The following is a 19,405-nucleotide window of genomic DNA, read 5'->3' as shown; positions in this document are numbered from 1 at the left end:
AACACACATAAAAAGGCATCAAAATGACAGCACTAAAAACTTATTTATCTATAATTACCCTGAATGTAAATGGACTAAATGCACCAATAAAGAGACAGAGAGTCACAGACTGGATAAAGAAACACGATCCATCTATATGCTGCCTACAAGAGACACACCTTAGACTTAGAGACACAAACAAACTAAAACTCAAAGGATGGAAAAAAGTATATCAAGCAAACAATAAGCAAAAAAGAAGAGGAGTAGCAATATTAATTTCTGACAAAATAGACTTTAGACTTAAATCCACCACAAAGGATAAAGAAGGACACTATATAATGATAAAAGGGACAATTGATCAGGAAGACATAACCATATTAAATATTTATGCACCCAATGACAGGGCTGCAAGATACATAAATCAAATTTTAACAGAATTGAAAAGCGAGATAGATACCTCCACAATTATAGTAGGAAACTTCAACACACCACTTTCGGAGAAGGACAGGACATCCAGTAAGAAGCTCAACAGAGACACGGAAGATCTAATTACAACAATCAACGAACTTGACCTCATTGACTTATACAGAACTCTCCACCCAACTGCTGCAAAGTATACTTTTTTTTCTAGCGCACATGGAACATTCTCTAGAATAGACCACATATTAGGTCATAAAACAAACCTTTGCAGAGTCCAAAACATCGAAATATTACAAAGCATCTTCTCAGACCACAAGGCAATAAAACTAGAGATCAATAACAGAAAAACTAGGGAAAAGAAATCAAATACTTGGAAAATGAACAATACCCTCCTGAAAAAAGACTGGGTTATAGAAGACATCAAGGAGGGAATAAGGAAATTCATAGAAAGCAACGAGAATGAAAATACTTCCGATCAAAACCTCTGGGACACAGCAAAAGCAGTGCTCAGAGGCCAATTTATATCAATAAATGCACACATACAAAAAGAAGAAAGAGCCAAAATCAGAGAACTGTCCCTACAACTTGAACAAATAGAAAGTGAGCAACAAAAGAATCCATCAGGCACCAGAAGAAAACAAATAATAAAAATTAGAGCTGAACTAAATGAATTAGAGAACAGAAAAACAATCGAAAGACTTAACAAAGCCAAAAGCTGGTTCTTTGAAAAAATTAACAAAATTGATAAACCATTGGCTAGACTGACTAAAGAAATACAGGAAAGGAAACAAATAACCCGAATAAGAAATGAGAAGGACCACATCACAACAGAACCAAATGAAATTAAAAGAATCATTTCAGATTATTATGAAAAATTGTACTCTAACAAATTTGAAAACCTAGAAAAGAAGTTATTTGCAGTAAAGAAGTTACTGGTCTTGCAAAATTCTACCATTCGACCTCCAGCATTGTTTCTATCACTATGGTCATATTTTCTAACTACTGATCCTTCTTTGTTTCCAACTTTTGCATCCCAATCACCAGTAATTATCAATGCATCCTGATTCCATGTTCGATCAGTTTCTGACCGGAGCAGCTGATAAAAATCTTCTATTTCTTCATCTTTGGCCTTAGTTGTTGCTGTGTTAATTTGAATAATAGTCGTATTAACTGGTCTTCCTTGTAGGTGTATGGATATTATCCTATCACTGACAGGGTTGTGCTTCAGGAGAGATCTTCAAATGTTCTTTTTGACAATGATGCAACACCATTCCTCTTCAAGTTCCCACCGTAGTCATTCCCAGCATAGTAGACTATATGATTGTCCAATTCAGAATGACCAATACCAGTTCATTTCAGCTCACTAATGCCTAGGATATTGATGTTTATGCATTCCATTTCATTTTTGATGATTTCCAATTTTCCTAGATTCATACTTCCTACATTTCAGGTTCTGATTATTAATGGATGTTTGCAGCTGTTTCTTCTCCTTTTGAGTCGTGCCACATCAGCGAATGAAGGTCCCAAAAGCTTTACTCCATCCAGATCATTAAGGTCGACTCTACTTTGAGAAGGTAGCTCTTCTCCAGTCGTCTTTTGAGTGCCTTCTAACCGGGGGGCTCATCTTCTTGTGCTATATCAGACAATGTTTTGCTGCTATTCGTAAGGTTTTCACTGGGTAATGCTTTTCAGAAGTTGACTGCCAGGTGCTTCTTCTTAGTCTGTCTTAGTCTGGAAGCTCAGCTGAAACCTGTCCTCCATGGGTGACCCTGCTGGTAAAGCTTCCAGAATCACAGCAACACACAGCCCCCAGAGTACGACAAACTGACAGACACTGGGGGAGACTAAATTGACAGTTTTGCAAAATTACCAAAGTAAATATAAAAAATCACTCATGTCTTTGTATAAGTAGCAAACAAAAATGACAATTTTAATAAGTAAGCCATTTTAGTAAATACAATTTCCTATCCTTAATCAAATTTCAAGCTTTGCCAAGAACATGAGTTTGAGACATGTCTCAAACAGGACACTATAACATTCCTTTATGCCAATACAAGAACATCAGACACAGGGTCCAATTTTCAGTATTCAGAGCTATTTCAGTGCCTGGAATTATTTTGTAGTTCCTGTTTTTTGCAAACCTTACTGAATAGTTTTCTCTTTAGATGGGGTCAAATTTTTACTCACGTAAAGTTGGACAACATCTAAGTGTACTTGGATTATTAGGAACTCCTGCAGGTTACAACCAGGCTGAATTCAAGTGAGTGTCTACTACTCAGAGAAGACCCCTAACCCTAAACTCCAGGATAGGAACAGACAGGGGAACGCCAGTATCTTTCTAAATCTGACAAGACAGCCCTGAAACTCATCCTCCCCTCAGTATTCACAGATTGTTCTCAATAATATTGGGTTCTTAAAAGTTAACCTCATTATACCCTTTATATCTATGAGGCTGGTTGTTCACTGAAGCTGAGAAATGCTTGGGACATCCCTTATCACCCATTTGCTAATCTCTGTATAATTCTGTTGCTCATGGTTTCTGACATATCTCTTACCTCTTTCCGTCCACTGATATAATCCCACCATGCTCTCTGGGATTGAAAATATCAGTGACCCAGTAAAGACCATTTTATTATAATATAAATGCTTTCCTTCCCTATTTATACTTTTAATAGTTTGAAGAGAGTATATATATATATATATATAAAGTTATCATCTATTTAATGTACATAAAAAAGAACTAAAATAAAATTTAAAAAAACATGATGTTGATGACAATACTTATTTTGTTGTTTTTGGTAATAATTTTTGTAATGCGGTTAAAAGTAGTGAATTAGACACAGAAGAATTTATTGGTAATTCTATTCTTTCTCTAATCACTAGCTTCTAAGTTATTCCCTCAGAAAAGGAAATAATTGCCTTACAATCTACAATTTATAGCAAGAAATAGTTTGTTTTTTTTTTTAAGTTGTATTCACTGTTTTTGAGAAAGGGCATAGCCAATCACCTAAATAAGCTAGCATGATAGGATAGGATAATGATAGTACATTTATTTTTAAAAAGTCACATCATTTTTATTTATTAGATCCCTGGGTGGAACAAAAAGTTTGCACTCAACGACTAAACATAAGGTTGGTAGTTCGTACCCACACAAAGGGGCTGATGAGGAAAAGCCAAGTGATCTGCTTCTATAAAGGTTACAGCCAAGAAAACCCTCTGGAGATGTTCTACTCTGTAAAACATAGCTTTGTCATAAGTCAGAATTGACTGGAATGTAATAGGTTTCGATTTTTCTTGTTGTTGCTATTTATTAACTCAGATAATCCTGGAGAATTTTTAATTATTCTGTGCCTTGATCTCCTCATCAGTAAAATGAGATGGCTAATAATATAAAACTAAAATTGGCAGAATGGAAGTAACTTTTTTGTAATGAGTACAAAAAATATGACACGGTCTGACACCTAATAGATGTTCATCTTCTTTAGTTTTTAGAACTACGCGTAAATTATGTGATATCTAAAATCTTATATGGATTTTGAAAATCAGACTCAACCTTTACAGCCACTGACATTGGGCATATAGTGGAAATTCAGTGTAGAAAACATCTGCTCTCTAAACCTGCGCAATAAAAATACCAATGGGTTTCTCAGAGGTACTTTTAGTCTCAGGTACATAGATAATTTTCTCCATTCTCCTTTATGCTTTCCCACAACTGACCCTGGCCCTGATTATTATTACAAGTTTGTGCCTGTAGGAAAAATATTTTCCAGAGATGAATTTCTCAGCAATTCCTCTACTACTATACTATATAAGTCCTTAGTATTACTCAGCTAGATTATGGCCACATGTTCAAGCCAAACACCTCACCTTTAAAGTATTCTATGCAACACTGGCAGAACAAATTCTTATCATCTCTTTATACAGTTAATAACTCTTAAGCTGAGGCTTTTATTATTGAATACATGAAACCTACATTTTTCTGCAGATCCTCCTAAACTGTCCCAGGTCTATATATTCAGCTGCATTATGTTGTCCAACCAAAACCAAGCCCGTAGTCATCTAGTCGATTCTGACTCATAGCAACCCTATAGAACAGTGTAGAGCTGCTCCATAGAGTTTCCAAGGAGTGGCTATTGGATTCAAACTGCCAACTTTTGGTTAGCAGCCAAAGGCTTAACCACTTTCCAGTCACGGTCAATTTATCCAACTCCACTGAATAGCACATGGTCTTTTGACATGGTTTATTTTTCCATTTGTCTCTATCTTGTAATGCTTTATTTTTCCACCTATTATAAAGGCTAGAATTCTTCCTTTGTCTACATACAAATATTAATGTTTAAAAATATAGTTATCATGCTGTATCCAACGATTTTCAAATGTGCTTGTTTTTGTCAGCTTGTTCTTCAGAGATGTACTTGGAAAGAAAGGAAGAATTATGAAAAACAACTTGAGGTCTCACTCAGCCTAAATAAGGGTATTTAATGACCGACTTCCAATGTACGTAGCTCCTAGGAACATAATTAAAACTCAATACTATCTTCATTCTCATTTTCTAAAATAAAATAAAGTTATTAAGAGGAATCAGAAAATTATGTTTATATGATTATGTGAGTCAAAAGAGTTGGTTTTGAGAATCAGAGTACGGGTCCAAAAAGTTGTTGTGATCTAGGTTTTCAGCTCTTTTTAATAAGTCTGATCTTTTTTTAAGCACGACTTCAAACAGTATGAGTAGTGAGTCTATATATATATAGACCTCTTCCCCCACACACTGTAGGGTCCAATGGTCTTTTGACACCACTTGACAACAACTGAATCAAAATGTATTATTTCAATATTAACTCAGAGAAACTTGTGAGGCCTGCTGAGGATTGTAAACTGTGGATTATGTAATATTAAATCAATTGAGAACATAATTATATATTTATTTAAGACACAATTGAATTAGCATCATATTTATATATACAAATTTTTTTTTTTTTTAAGTTAAGAAGTATATATATGAACTATATTGAATGAGAAAGTTGTTTGGTGATGATTAACTTCCTGACTGTCTCCTTCATGTCTTTGTTTCTAAGACTGTAGATTAAGGGGTTCAGCATGGGGATCATGACTGTGAAAAACACAGTGTCCACTTTGACCAGGAGCCAGGAGCTTCTGGAGTTGGGCACACAGTAGAGCAGAAGGATGGTCCCATGGAAGATGGTGATGGCAGTCAGGTGGGAGGCACAGGTGGAGAAGGCTTTATGGAGTCCACCAGGAGAAGGCATCCTAATGATAGTGACAACAATGAAAATGTAGGAAGTGAGGATAATCACGAGGTTACTAGTCTCATTGAACGTAGAAATGATTAAACAGGCCATCTGGCTGAAGTGAGTGTCAGAGCAGGAGAGAGATAGGATAGCAGAATACTCACAGCCAAAGTGATTTATCATGTTTGAGCCACAGAAGGATAGTTCCACAAGAGAATATGTGAGTGTCAGGGGACAGATCCCACCCCATGTGTAGGACCCAGCTACCAGGAGGGCACAGCTTAGGAGACCTAGCAACTGTGTAGAGCAAGGGGTTACGAACAGCCACAAATCGGTCATAGGCCATCACCGCTAACATGAACATTTCTGTAATCACAAATGTGCAGCCAAAGAAAAATAGTACCATGCAGCCTCTGAAAGTGATACTTCTGGCTTCAACAACCAAGATTTCTAGCAGTTTGGGTGTAAATACACTGAAATAACAAATATCCAAAAAGGATAGATGGCTGAGGAAAAAGTAGATAGGTGTGTGGACTTTAGGATTGATCCTTATGACCACTATTATGCCCAGGTTTCCCACCAGAGTGACTGTGTAGGTGGTCAAGTATGCCAGAAAGAGTGGTACCTGGAGTTGTGGGTATTCTGAGAAACCCAGAAGGATGAATGTGGTCACGTAGCTCTTGTTTTCCCCATCCAGTACCATGGTTCTTGTGGTAACAAACAAACCAACAAAAGACAGAAATTTGACTCTGAGTGGCGAACTTGAGAAGTCAGGCATAGGAACAACTCTGGAGAGGACAGATATGAACTACTGCAGACAAAGTTAAACTTTTCTGGTCCACTTTGGATTTTTACTTACCTACCTGTTGATTTTTATTATTATTATTTTGGGAAATTAGCTTTATCTTTCAATACTTTAGTGTCTTCATTTGTAAAACAAGCAAAATAGTACTTAACATAATTATTTGATGTAATTATCTATACATGTATATGATGTTTAGAACGTTTTATACCTGTGGTAAAATACAATTATATGAGGAAAAAGTAAAGACATAACAAAATCAGGGAAATCTCTTAGAAGGTACATGAGTCATATGATCGTATCAAAGGTGGCCACGGGAAGATTAAACTGTTTCAATATGAGAAGAAAATCACATAAGTAAGTAGTAAATTTTTTTCAGTGAAAATATCATTTTGGCCATCCACAATTCTGTATTGATATACTGAACTTTTGACTTCGATAGGTATATACAATTATTAAGGAGTCATAAAACATCTACTTCAAAGAATCTTTCTTTAAGTGGTCTGGTCAAAACCATCTACTGTTAACTGTGTTCACTCAGTTTTATCCTCATTATATGGGCTCAAAATGGTCAATGATTTAAAGCTAACTATTTCCTGAGGAAGTGTTTTGGAGATATTCTTAAACGATTCACTTTGATTATCTTCCTCTAGTTATGTAGTCTGTTTACAGTGTATATCATATTTAAGAATAAAAAAAAATTTGAATAAAAAAACACTTTTTTATCATCAATCATAAAGCACAAATATGTACAATTAAAAAAAAAATCCATTTGTCAGTTATCAATGAAAACTAAAAAAAATCCTTTCCTGATGTGGCAAAAGAAGTGAAAGAGTATGTAAGATTAAGAAATGTGAACTTCTTCATTTCAGAAGGAAAAGAAGGTTAAACATTGGAAATTTTATATGATTAAAGCTAAAACTAAAGACTTAATCTAGAAATGGACTTGGAGACACAGAAGGTAAGATGTTGCCACTTTGAACCCATCAGGGAGCTGGCAACAGTTTTAGCCTTGCCTGTAAATCAACAACTGCCATCAATTCTACAGACATGGAAAACCCGGTGGTGTAGTGGTTAAGTGCTACGGCTGCAAACCAAAGGGTCGGCAGTTTGAATACGCCAGGTGCTCCTTGGAAACTGTATGAGGCAGTTCTACTCTGTCCTATAGGGTCACTATGAGTAGGAATTGACTTGATGGCACTGAGTTTGGTTTGGCTTTTTGAATCCCAGGAACAGCATCAGCTATAGAATTGTACTTTCTATTACATAGAAGACTGGTATGACTTTTTTTTGAACTCTATGTATTTCGTCTCATATGTTCACAAAAACAAAAGTCACTCTTTAAATTCAGGATCTTTGATTGCTTTATTGGGTCACATCCACACAGGTTAAGAATTTGGAGGTGCAATCTGCTATGACTTCATGGCACGTATATCAAAGCACTAAACCAGTAATAGAGCTTGGACTGGAGTAAGAAACCAAAGTTAGAACATACTTTGCTGAACAGGAATAAAGTGACATTTATTAAAGATTTTATGCCAAGATTAAAGTCAAGGAAGATTAAAAATGGAAAAGTCCTGGATATTTTTACATACATTGTTTCCTGTCTTCATCAATACTTCTACTGCCCTTCCGTACATTAAAGCACCTGTCCTCACAATTAATGATCCCTTTTCAGACTCTGTCAGTGACACTTACCAAGAATTAACCATAATGGTCAAATACATATTTAAATATTTCTCTTAAGTAGTCTTTTTTTTTTTTTTGTAATTTCTGGTATGTTCTAAATCCTAATGGATCTAACTCTATCTCTGGGCTCACAGAAATTAAGACTAATTCCTCTTTCACATCATATATCTTCAAATATTTGAAGACAACTTCTGTAGGCCCTTTATGCTCTTCACTTTTCTAGGTAAACATCCTTAGGGTTGTTTGTTTTTCCATTTACTCCCTCATACTGGTTATTAAATGTTTCAGAGGATCTGTTCAATATTCTTGATATAGCGTTAATCCTCCTGATTTGGTATCGGCACTAAGAACTAAGCGTAAACTTCCTGGGAAATTTTGCCAGGTCAGGACAGAATACACTCGGTAACCTGCTTTTATTAGCTATACATCTAATTATAACACCTAACTGAGCACTTGTAGTCAAATATTTGGCTGCAAATCTTTGTCCATGGTTTATTGCTAAGCCACAAATCCTGTACTTACTAAGTATTTGGAATTTTTGGACAACGTTGAGGATGGTGAGTTCATCATTACATCTCACGTACTGCTTGACTCTTATCCTCGTTATCCATTGCTGTCTCCACGACTCTTCATTGTAACCATGACTCTTCATTGTAATCGTGTCAACCCCTGACCATGCTGAGCCCTGCCTTTATTCAGGCCACTTAGTCTTGCTTGGAATGCCTTCACTGTAACTTCAGTTTCCATTAATATTAGCAATCGTCAGTGCCCATTCCATTTTTATATGATTGGGGCAATTTGTTAAACCTTTGAGAAATATTCTCTCATCTCGACTCCTGGGGAATACACGTCTTAGTCAACATATGCTTTAAATTAAATAAATGCAGGGAGTCATAGCAACCTAGAAGAGTTCAGAAGGATTTAAAATAAATGTGATGCTTCCTCACTCATTTCACAATCATCTTGAGGGCGAGGTCCACATTGTATATTTACTAGTTTACAAGTTACAGAAGAATGCATAAAAAATACAACAATAGTTACAATAATATTATACGGATAATTTTGTGAAAGTAATCATTGTGTTACCTTAAATTAGTTTAAGTATCTGGGAGGATTAATGGGGTCGATTGGATCAACTACATCTTTGCTTATGGCATTAAAAATAAGAGTAAGAAATTACAGTCCAGGAAAGTATCTTATTAGAAACTCTACTCTCAACAGTTTAATCTTCTTATTCAGGAAAAGGGTTGATTTGGTTGGATGGAGAACAGGCAGCCATTTGTAGAAAACATGGGCTTAGGAAGCATATTTAACTAGTTCAAATTCAAACTTTATCAAATCCTTTCACTTATATGAGCCTCAATTTCATCATATATGAAACATGGATAACAATATTACACAAGTTCCTTTAATACTCAGCATAAGATTCTTAAATAAGGTGATGACTTTAAAATATCTAACAAATCCTACTTCTTCCCCTGCCAATATTATCTCCCTTCCATCTTAAATTTCTAATGCTATTTGCCTCCAAGAATATATCAACAGTTCTCTGATGTAAAAATGGCATAGCAGTGCAAATTTGGAAAAACTTTTTAAAAGAAGTTTTGTCTACTGGACTCCCTTTAACAAAAGGATTTTAGATTTTTCACTCAGTCTTATATTCAAACGTCCATCCACTCTTCAACCCATCAATATATAATCTTCATTTTTTGCATTGCTTTCCAGTCACTGTCTGGTCCTTGATTATCCTTTTGTTGTCTCAGGATTGTGGATGTTGAAAAGGCAGACAGGGAAAAAATGAACAAAGAGAAAGCTTCAACATGTCCCTCCTTCTTTATTCCCACTATCGACGTCTACTCATCTAGATACAAGATTCCCCAGGCTAGCCTATCTAAGTGCAGTTCAAGAACTCTCAGCCTGGGATTAAATAGAGTGTTTTAGGTATATGCTTTATTATGAAAATGCATCAAAATTAAAACTATTTGGACTAAATTTCTGTAACGCCTCCACAAACCACTTAACCAAATGCTTTTGTTACTGTATTCATACAAATATTTTAGAACTTTATTGTTCAAAAACAAGTTATTAATACCTTCTAAGCTTCCACTGTCTTTTCCTTTGAAATGGCTCTTTTCCTTCTTTAATATTTATACCTCGTCATCTTTCAATGATGAGCTCCCTACATTACTCTTGCAACAACAATTTACTGATTAAACCAGATCTCTCTCTCTCTCTTTTTTTTTTCTCTTGCTGTGTTTTCTTTCCACCAATACCTTTAAACTATATGTGATACTTGGCATATTTTGTTATTTGTGTGTGTGTGTGTGTGTGTTTTACTTATTTTTTCCCTGAAGTCTTTACATTTCTTAAGGACAAGAGTTACACTTAACATTTCTTCTATAATCCCTAGTGTATTTAAGGTGGAAATTAGGGACATTGTTTCAAATTCAGTACAATGGTCCTAGGGATGGTGAAAGTAGAATTCTGCACCTTGAATACACCCCATCAACTGAACTAAGTTGAAATGACTCTAACTTAACTCAAATAGGTTTTCCCTGCCAGATATTTGTTATATTTCAGTATTCTTCACATGACACAGGAGAGATAACCCAATGTTGAATCAGCTCACCAAAAGATAGATTTTCCTGATGTATCTTTTATTGAAGGCTTCCTTGCAATTATTAACAAGCTGCACGCTCATTCTTTCTCAAAACTGAAATTTTCCTATATATTTTCATTCCTTTACAGGCAGTGAATGCCTCCTTAAAACATCCAATTAATGACTTTTTTTTTTTTTTTCCAATTGTAAAGACAATTTGAAGGGAATATAGAGACGTTTTTGGAGCACGAAAGAGATCTGGAAACTAAATGCCAGGATCATGTTGTTTGTTTTACACTGAACTTCTCAACCTCAGGGACACAGACCCAAGAGGGTCATGACAGGGCTTATTTTCATGAGAAACCAAATAATTAGAAGAAATTTTCTCTTCCATAAATGAAGTTATAATTTCTTCTAAATAGTCAATACTGATTTTCATGTCTTAAAAAATAGTAGTTGATCTGGGTACAGAGGCTATACTTCTGAAAATTCCCAAAAGAAAACCACAGTAATGTCAACCTCAATAACCCCAATATAATTATAGTTTTATACTTAATTTTTCGTTCTTTATACACTGAGTTTATATTTTTGTACAGTATTTATGCAGAGACACACTTCACATTACAAGATAAATAGTTTTACATTCTACCCGGCCGTATTATATCCTGAATATGCTTTCATAGGGTCTAGGACAGCAGAGATCTGTTACGTATCTTGATTGTGGATATAGATCTAGCTGCATTTTTCAGTACAGTCATAAATTTCACAGTGATGATAGTTTAAATCCTTCTAAGTGATTTCTTATTTACCCCTCAAAGGGGAAAAAAAAAGCAGGGAATAAAGAAAGCGGTATTAAATATTGACCCAATAAAATGTCACTATATTCCTTGATCAGAAAATCTTAAGATATGGGCATATGCAGTGGCATTTGAAAACATATATCAAAATTATTCAAAGGCATTGGAGATTCTAGTGCAGCTAATATTGGTGGATGTAGCCAAATTAGTGGTCTAAATATAAATAGCTAATTCAGGCTCATGTTTACAAGTGTTGTTGGCTGCCACCCAGTAGGCCCCAATTCATGGTGACCCAGGTACAATTGAACAAAATGCTTCTTGGTTTGGGACCTTCTGCATGATCAGCTGCAGAGCAGACAATGTTCTGTTGTGATCCACAGGGTTTTCACTAGCTGAATATGAGAAGCATATTTCCAAGTCTTTCTTCATAGATCATTTTAATCTGGGAGCTCAACTGAAACTTGGTCAACATCAGAGTAACACATAAGCCACAACTGAAAAACAGATAGTGAGTGTGCATTTGTAAGTTATTTTTAATAAAGAATGACCAGCAAAAAATTTCCCACTGGTCTTAAGTGTGTAAGTTATATCAATTTTGACGAATGACCCACATTAGCTCAGCTACCCTAGAGTATCTGTTGAAGTCAAGCCAGGAATTAAATCACTGAAAACAGACATTTAAAATCTAAGCAAAGGACTACCTTAAAACAGACCACTGAGAGGCAAAACCTTTTTTGCTCCCTTTTTTCAGGTTTCTTAGTTTGGTTCATAAGCCAAAATTTAAAGGATATATATAGCTCAGGTTCATATGAGTCCAATAGCTTTGTATAACAAGTTCTATTTTTTTTTAATTATTCCTTAAAGACATTACTATGTTGCAATTTTAAATTCTAGTAGTCCAATTTGTTTGGGGTTCTGTATAGGTTTTGGTCAAGGAAAGGGGCTAACTTGTTTTCATCCTCCAATTTGTGGTTTCCTTATAATTTCAAATTGTTGATTTCATAAGCTCTAAACATGGATTTAGATCAGAAACCCAGATTGAGGGTTCTCCAACAGAAGGGTACAAGGTTTCAGTAGATAGGCATATACATATGTAAGCAAAGATATAAAAGAAATGGGGATAGTCATTAAGGGTGACATGACATCATCTTCGATTAAAGTACCAAAGCATTTCAACAGGTATTACAAGTTCAAATGTTAAAACTATATTTAAAAAGTAGATGCTAAACACTCTGAATCAAATAATCTATAAGAATTCCTCACCTTTAACTTTGAATTTAACTCTTTTTCATTGAGTTGAATGCAACTCACAGTGACCCCTTTTGTTACAGAGTAGAACTGCTCCATTGGGTTTTCATGGCTGTAATCTTTATAGAAGCAAATCACCAGACCTTCCTTCCTTAGGGCTCTTGGAGTTCAATCTGCCAACCTTTAGGTTAGTAGTCAAGTGCAAACAGTTTGCAGCACCCAAGGCCCCTACTTTGGTTTTAGTCATGTGATTTTCTTTCAGTGACAGAATGTTAACTGTTGAGACCCAAACAAGGACTTGAAATATGTTTTTGTTGGTGAGCATACTCTGTTGTGGCACTGTATTCAACACAGACCATTAGCCAACTGGACCAAGGAAGTGACATATATACAGATTTGTAAAGTGCAGTTTAGCTAATCAAGAAGCCCCCTTTTGACACGTAAGCGTCAGCAAAGCTACTTCAATCAAGCCAGTGATACAGAGTGAATTATGCATATTGTTGCATACCACTGAGAGTTTATGATTGTTTGTTCTACATTAATAAAGAACTGATGCCAAGTACATCTCTGGATTGTATCCTTGCCAATATCCTAGATGTTATATTTTTCTATTATGGAGTAAAAGAGATAAAAGACATATGGTATACCTTTATATTATTTCTTACAACAGAAAATTAACATAAGTATAGTAATATTTTCAAGTAAAAAAATGAATAAATAAATCACAACCATGTTAACATAAATTACAAAGGTAGCGTCATGGGTATATATTTCTAAAATGTGTATTGTTTTCTGGTGATGTTATTATTACATTGAGGGAAAATAAAATTTATATTACCAAATATAATTTAAATGCACCAGATTGTAGTCATTGAGGGAAAGAGAGACTTATTATTATTATTTATTTTCATTACCCTGGGAGTCTTTCAATGACAAGATAGTCCATTTGGAATTAAATTAATATTTTTAATATATATTTAGAGTCTTACGCAAAAGAGCTCTTACCATACAAAAGTTCCTCATTGTAAGCTATACTTTTCTGATCATCTAAAAATATTCCATATGTCAAGTAACTTAAAGTGAGTTGAAGGTTTGCTTGGTCAAGCACACAGTCATGTAGAATAACAAAGAAACATTGTATGGCAATTTCTGAGTAAAAGACAGTTTAATTGGTCTGAATTTTACTTTCTAATGATATTTGTAATGTTAACGTTATATTACAAACCATTAAATTTGAAAAGATATTGAAATGTGACCTGAAAGGTTATCATAGATTCAGGTTCTGATTTGCTATTGGTTAATTCTCACCAGTACTCTCGTTAAGAAAAACCTAAATATTTAGAGATTTAGATTTTAAAACAGAAGAATTTGGTATTGATTAACTTCCTAACTGTCTCCTTCACATCTTTATTCCTAAGGCTGTAAATCAGGGGGTTCAGCATGGGGATGACCACAGTGTAAAACACAGAGGCCACCTTGACCATGAGCCATGAAGCTTTGGAATTAAGTACACAGTAGAGAAAAAGGATGGTTCCGTGGAAAATGGTAATAGCGGTTAGGTGGGAGGCACAGATGGAGAAGGCTTTGTGGTGTCCTCCAGTGGAAAGTATCTTCATGACAGTGAAGAATAGGAAAGCATAGGAAGTAAGAATGATCACGAGGCTGCTTATTTCATTGAATGTGGCTGATACTAAAATGATCTCCTGACTAATGTAGGGGTCAGAACAGGACACAGCAATAATGGCAGCAAGCTCACAGACAAAGTTGTTTATGAAATTGGTCCCACAGAAAGACAGTGTCAACAGAAAGTAGGTGACAGTCAAGAAACATACTATACTCCAAGAGTAGGAGACAGCCACCAAAAAGTAACAAAGCTTCGGGGACATTGCAACTGTATAGAGCAAGGGGTTACAACTGCCACAAATCGATCATAAGCCATCACTGCCAACATGAATGTTTCTGACACCACAAATATACAAGCCAAGAAGAATTGCATGATGCACCCTGTGAAGGAGATGGTTCTGTCTTCCACAACCAGGTTTTCTAACAGTTTGGGTGTAACTACTGAAGAGTAACAGAAATCAACAAATAACAAGTGGCTGAGGAAAAAGTACATGGGGGTGTGGAGTTTGGGGTTGATCCTGATGATTAAAGTCATGCCCAGATTCCCAACAACAGTGACCATGTAGATGGTCAGGAAGACCATGAAGAGGGGCACCTGGAGGTCTGGGTATTCTGAGAAGCCCAAGAGGATGAATGTGGCTCTAGCACTCCAATTTTCTTGGTTCCTGTTGAGAAAATAAGAAATCTAATTATCCTGAGAAACAAAACTTGAATTAAGCAGTAGAAAATTAAAAAAAAAAAAATATGTCAGGCTTATTGAGTATCTATAAAGATTTTGTGGAGAAATACTTGTTTGTCCCTGTTGCTGTATTTGAATAATTAAAAAATATTAGTAAAACCCAAACCCCTTGCCATAGAGTGGATTCCAACTAATTTGAATAATTATACTGATATCACATTTACACAGTGACTATTAACTTTGTGCAAGTGAAATATTTAGGAACAAAATTGGAAGAGTAATAAAAAGAGAACAGACCCTGATATATTTCAAAAAATCAAAATTGGTATCCTCAGAGGCAGCTGACTTCATGAGAAAGGCCACTTTGTCTCTTAACATGAATCTAAATTTCTTGAAAATACTTATTTTATAGCAAATACATATAAAGAATTTCTATATTCTCTTCCAGTCTCTCTTCTTCATCCATGAGCAATTAACTAGAAATTTTGAATTTTTTTTTAACGTTAACAACACAGGAAAATGGACAAGATAAAATTTTTTTGGTTGGGCTCTTTTCCTTTTCAAAATCTTCATTACTCTCCTAACCCAGTACTCTCAACATATTCTATAGTTCTACAGTGGAACACTACTGGATTTTTTTTTCCTTATCCCAAAATAATGCTGTTTTTTAATGTTATTTTTCAATTCATATCATATTCTTCAGCAGGTGCTCACCATAAAATATGCACTGTGTAATCTTTGATAAAAATAGTTGAAGCAATAATTCATATAAATTTCTTCCTTTCCAACATGGCAGATTTGGGGAAGATGGGTAAATGATAAATATTAAAAACTGTGAAAGCAACAGACAGTGGTATTAAATGTTATCCTGCAGCAAAAATAAGTTTGCTACATCAAGTTTTCAGCTATGGAATGGACAAATGTCAGGCTAGAAACCCACCTGAAACAGCATACAAGGGTATGGTTGATATTACTGGTACCAAACTTCAGACATGAAAAATTGGTATTCAGTATCAAGTACAGGTGATTAAGTTCATTTTTATTTCCCTTGTTGTTCATGATGCCACTCAGTAGTTTTCTTTTTACATGGATGTCAAATATCTACACATATGGAGTTGGGCCATACCTAAATAGACTTTGAGTATGAGAAATTCCTGCAGGCCACTCTAAAGCAGAAGTCAAGTGAGTCCCTGTATTCTCAGAGAAGTCCTGCACTCCCGGGCTCCACGACAGTAACACGAGGAAAACTTGAACTCTTTTTGAACCTAGCAGCATAATCCTCAAAATTTTCCTCCCCTCAGTACTACCAGCCTCTTCCCTATAGCATTGGAAAAATAATAATTAATCCTATTATACCCTTAATATCTATCTGATAGCTATTTACTGATGCCCAGATGTACAGAGGACATCGCTCATCTCTCTTTCTAATCTTCATATGAATCTGCTCCTCATGCTTTCTGACACCTTGCCCATCACTTCCCATCCACTGATATCATTCCATCATGCTCTCTGGAAAGAAAAGATATACCAGTTATCAAGTAAGGACTTGAAGCACTTACTGATGAAGATCAAAGACCACAACCTTCAGTATGGATTACACCTCAACATAAAAAAAAAACAAAAATTCTCACAACTGGACCAGTAAGCAACATCATGATAAATGGAGAAAAGATTGAATTTGCCGAGGATTTTCTTTTACTTGAATCCAAAATTAACACCCATGGAAGCATCAATCAAGACATCAAAAGACATTTTACTAGGCAAATCTGTTACAAAAGACCTCTTTAAAGTGTTGAAAAGCAAAGATGTCACCTTGAAGACTAAGGTGCACCTGACCCAATCCATGGTGTTCTCAATCGCCTCATATGCATGCAAAAGCAGTGACACTGAATGAGGAAGACCAAAGGAGAATGAACGCCTCTGAATTGCGGTGTTGGTGAAGAATATTGAATATACCATGGACTGCCAAAGGAACGCACAAATCTATCTTAGATGAAGCACAACCAGAATGTTCCTCAGAAGCAAGAATGGCGAGAATACACCTCACATACTTTGGACATGATATCAGGAGGGATCAGTCCCTGGAGAAGGACATCGTACTTGGTAAAACAGAGGATCAGTGCAATACAGGAAGACTCTCAACAAGATAGACTGACAAAGTGGCTGCAGCAATGGGCTCAAGCATAACAACAATTGGGAGCATACCACGGGACTGGGCAGTGTTTCATTCTGTTGTACACAGGGTTTTTATGAAAAGGAACTGAACGGATGGCATTTAACAAGAACAACTACAAAGTAAGGAGGATAATAGAAATGCTTCCTTATTTATATCTTTCACAGGTTGAAGATTGATTATTTGTAAAGGTATCAACAGGTCTAATGTTGTCCATGAAAAAAAAAAATGAAGCAGGAGCTAAATAAATGCATGATATTGATGACTACCATCATTTTTTGCTCCTCATAATCATTCTCGTAATGGCGTTGAAAGTGTTGATTTGGATAAGGAAACAGTCGCTGGCAATTTCATTATTTTCCCTTAGGCACTGGCTTCTGTACTATCTGAACATGACTGACAGAAATACGGCTGGACTTTATTTAATCTCTCCCAGTCTAAGATGTGGAAACCCTCGCGGCTTAGTGGTTAAGAACTATGGCTGCTAACCAAAAGGTCGGGAGTTCTAACCCACTATTTGCTCCTTGGAAACTGTATGGGACAATTCTACTCTGTCCTACAGGGTCTCTATGAGTTGGAATTGACTCAATGGCAACGGTTTTTTTGTTTGTTTGTTTTTTAAGTCTAAGATGTGTAATTACATTTTCTTCATTCTCCTTTATGAATTACCATCACTTTATATCTCCCTAGTTTTATCAGGTTTGGGCATGTAGTAAAAATATCTCTCAAAGGCTAATTTCTCAACCATTCTTATTCTATATAAGGTGACTGCCATTCTTTGTAAAGCACTAGTTACCTAGATTATGGCCACATATTTTCAACGAAACTTCTCAATTTTATTTTAAGGGTTATTCTCAATAATTCCATGCAACATGTCAAAATAATTTTGCATGATCACTTTATCCTAACAGTCAATGTCTTTTAAGATCTAAATGTTTTTATTTAGTGAATGCATGTTATCAGGCTGCCTTTTCCAAAACTGTCCAAGGTTTGTGTATTCAGCCTTAGCTTCGTTACCACTGACACCTACTTTTCTAACTATGGTGAATTTATCCAACTCTGTGTTAAGCAGCACATGCTCATTTGCATAAAGTGTATTTTCCAGTTTTATCCTCTCTCTGGTAATGCTTTAGTTTTCCCTCTACTATTACAGATATTATGTATTTTTTCTTATCCTCTGTATACACACAGACTTTAAGGTTTATAGCTCACGATTACCATATGCTTTATTCTATATTTTATAAATATGTTAGTTACTGTTACCTTCTTAGCCATTATAGAAATTTTGAGAAAAATGCTCACATTTGATTATTATCTATTAACCAAATACCTATTACAGTGGTAGATACCTGATGAGAAAGCCAACAAAATCATTTGAAAGTAAGAATGTGTAATGGCATAACACCTGGAGGCCTTTCCAAGCCAACTGACTCGATTTTAATGGACACATGTGTTTTGTCCATTCAAGTGGCACATGTGTTCGTTTCCTGCAAAGATTATCCTAACTCAATATTTTATACAATTTCTATTTTATAATGAAATTATGTTTTATTTCTAAAGTTAAATAAAATAAGTATCAAATAAACTTACCTGAGCACGGAAGCACTTGAGTGATTCATTGACTGGAGATTCCTTTGCTAAGGTTGATGAACTCCAAGGATTCTCCTTATTTATTCTATCAGAATACAAATCAACCTAAAATAGTAGCAGGAGTCCATTCTACATAAACATACCTTTTAATATTTAATATAAATAATATACAGTATTTCATATAAACAACTTTTCTCCAACCATTTAAGTAAATCCAGTGTAAGCATAGAGAAAGGCAGGTCAAACAGCTAATTTCTGGCATCAAATGTGTCAAATATATGTTATCCTGGCCACTGGGATGTGGGCCAAAGAGCCTATCAGGGAAGCAAAGCCTTGGAGACCACAGTTTGAACAATTAGATGAAACACTGTCCCACGTGATATCTTATTGTGGATTATTTTTTTAATGCTCTAGGGACAGTTGTACCACTAGCTTTATACCATTCACCTTGAAAAAAAAAATGAACCAGACTGAATACATCTTGATTTTATACACATGTAAATTATGGAAATGTGCACGGCAAAATTCTGCTATAAAACAACCATGAAGTTATTTGT

General features: G+C 35.4%; 2 pseudogenes; both read right to left on the bottom strand.

Annotated features, from left to right (window-relative positions):
* Nucleotides 1–5,402: 5,402 nt before the first annotated feature.
* LOC135228440 (olfactory receptor 1165-like) lies at nt 5,403–6,351 on the bottom strand (annotated as a pseudogene).
* Nucleotides 6,352–14,129: 7,778 nt separating this feature from the next.
* LOC135227222 (olfactory receptor 5D13-like) lies at nt 14,130–18,877 on the bottom strand (annotated as a pseudogene).
* Between the last annotated feature and the right edge of the window lie 528 nt (nt 18,878–19,405).

Source organism: Loxodonta africana, chromosome 22 (genome assembly GCF_030014295.1).
Source record: "Loxodonta africana isolate mLoxAfr1 chromosome 22, mLoxAfr1.hap2, whole genome shotgun sequence".
NCBI lineage: Eukaryota > Metazoa > Chordata > Mammalia > Proboscidea > Elephantidae > Loxodonta > Loxodonta africana.
This window is presented reverse-complemented; position numbering and strand designations above follow the sequence as displayed.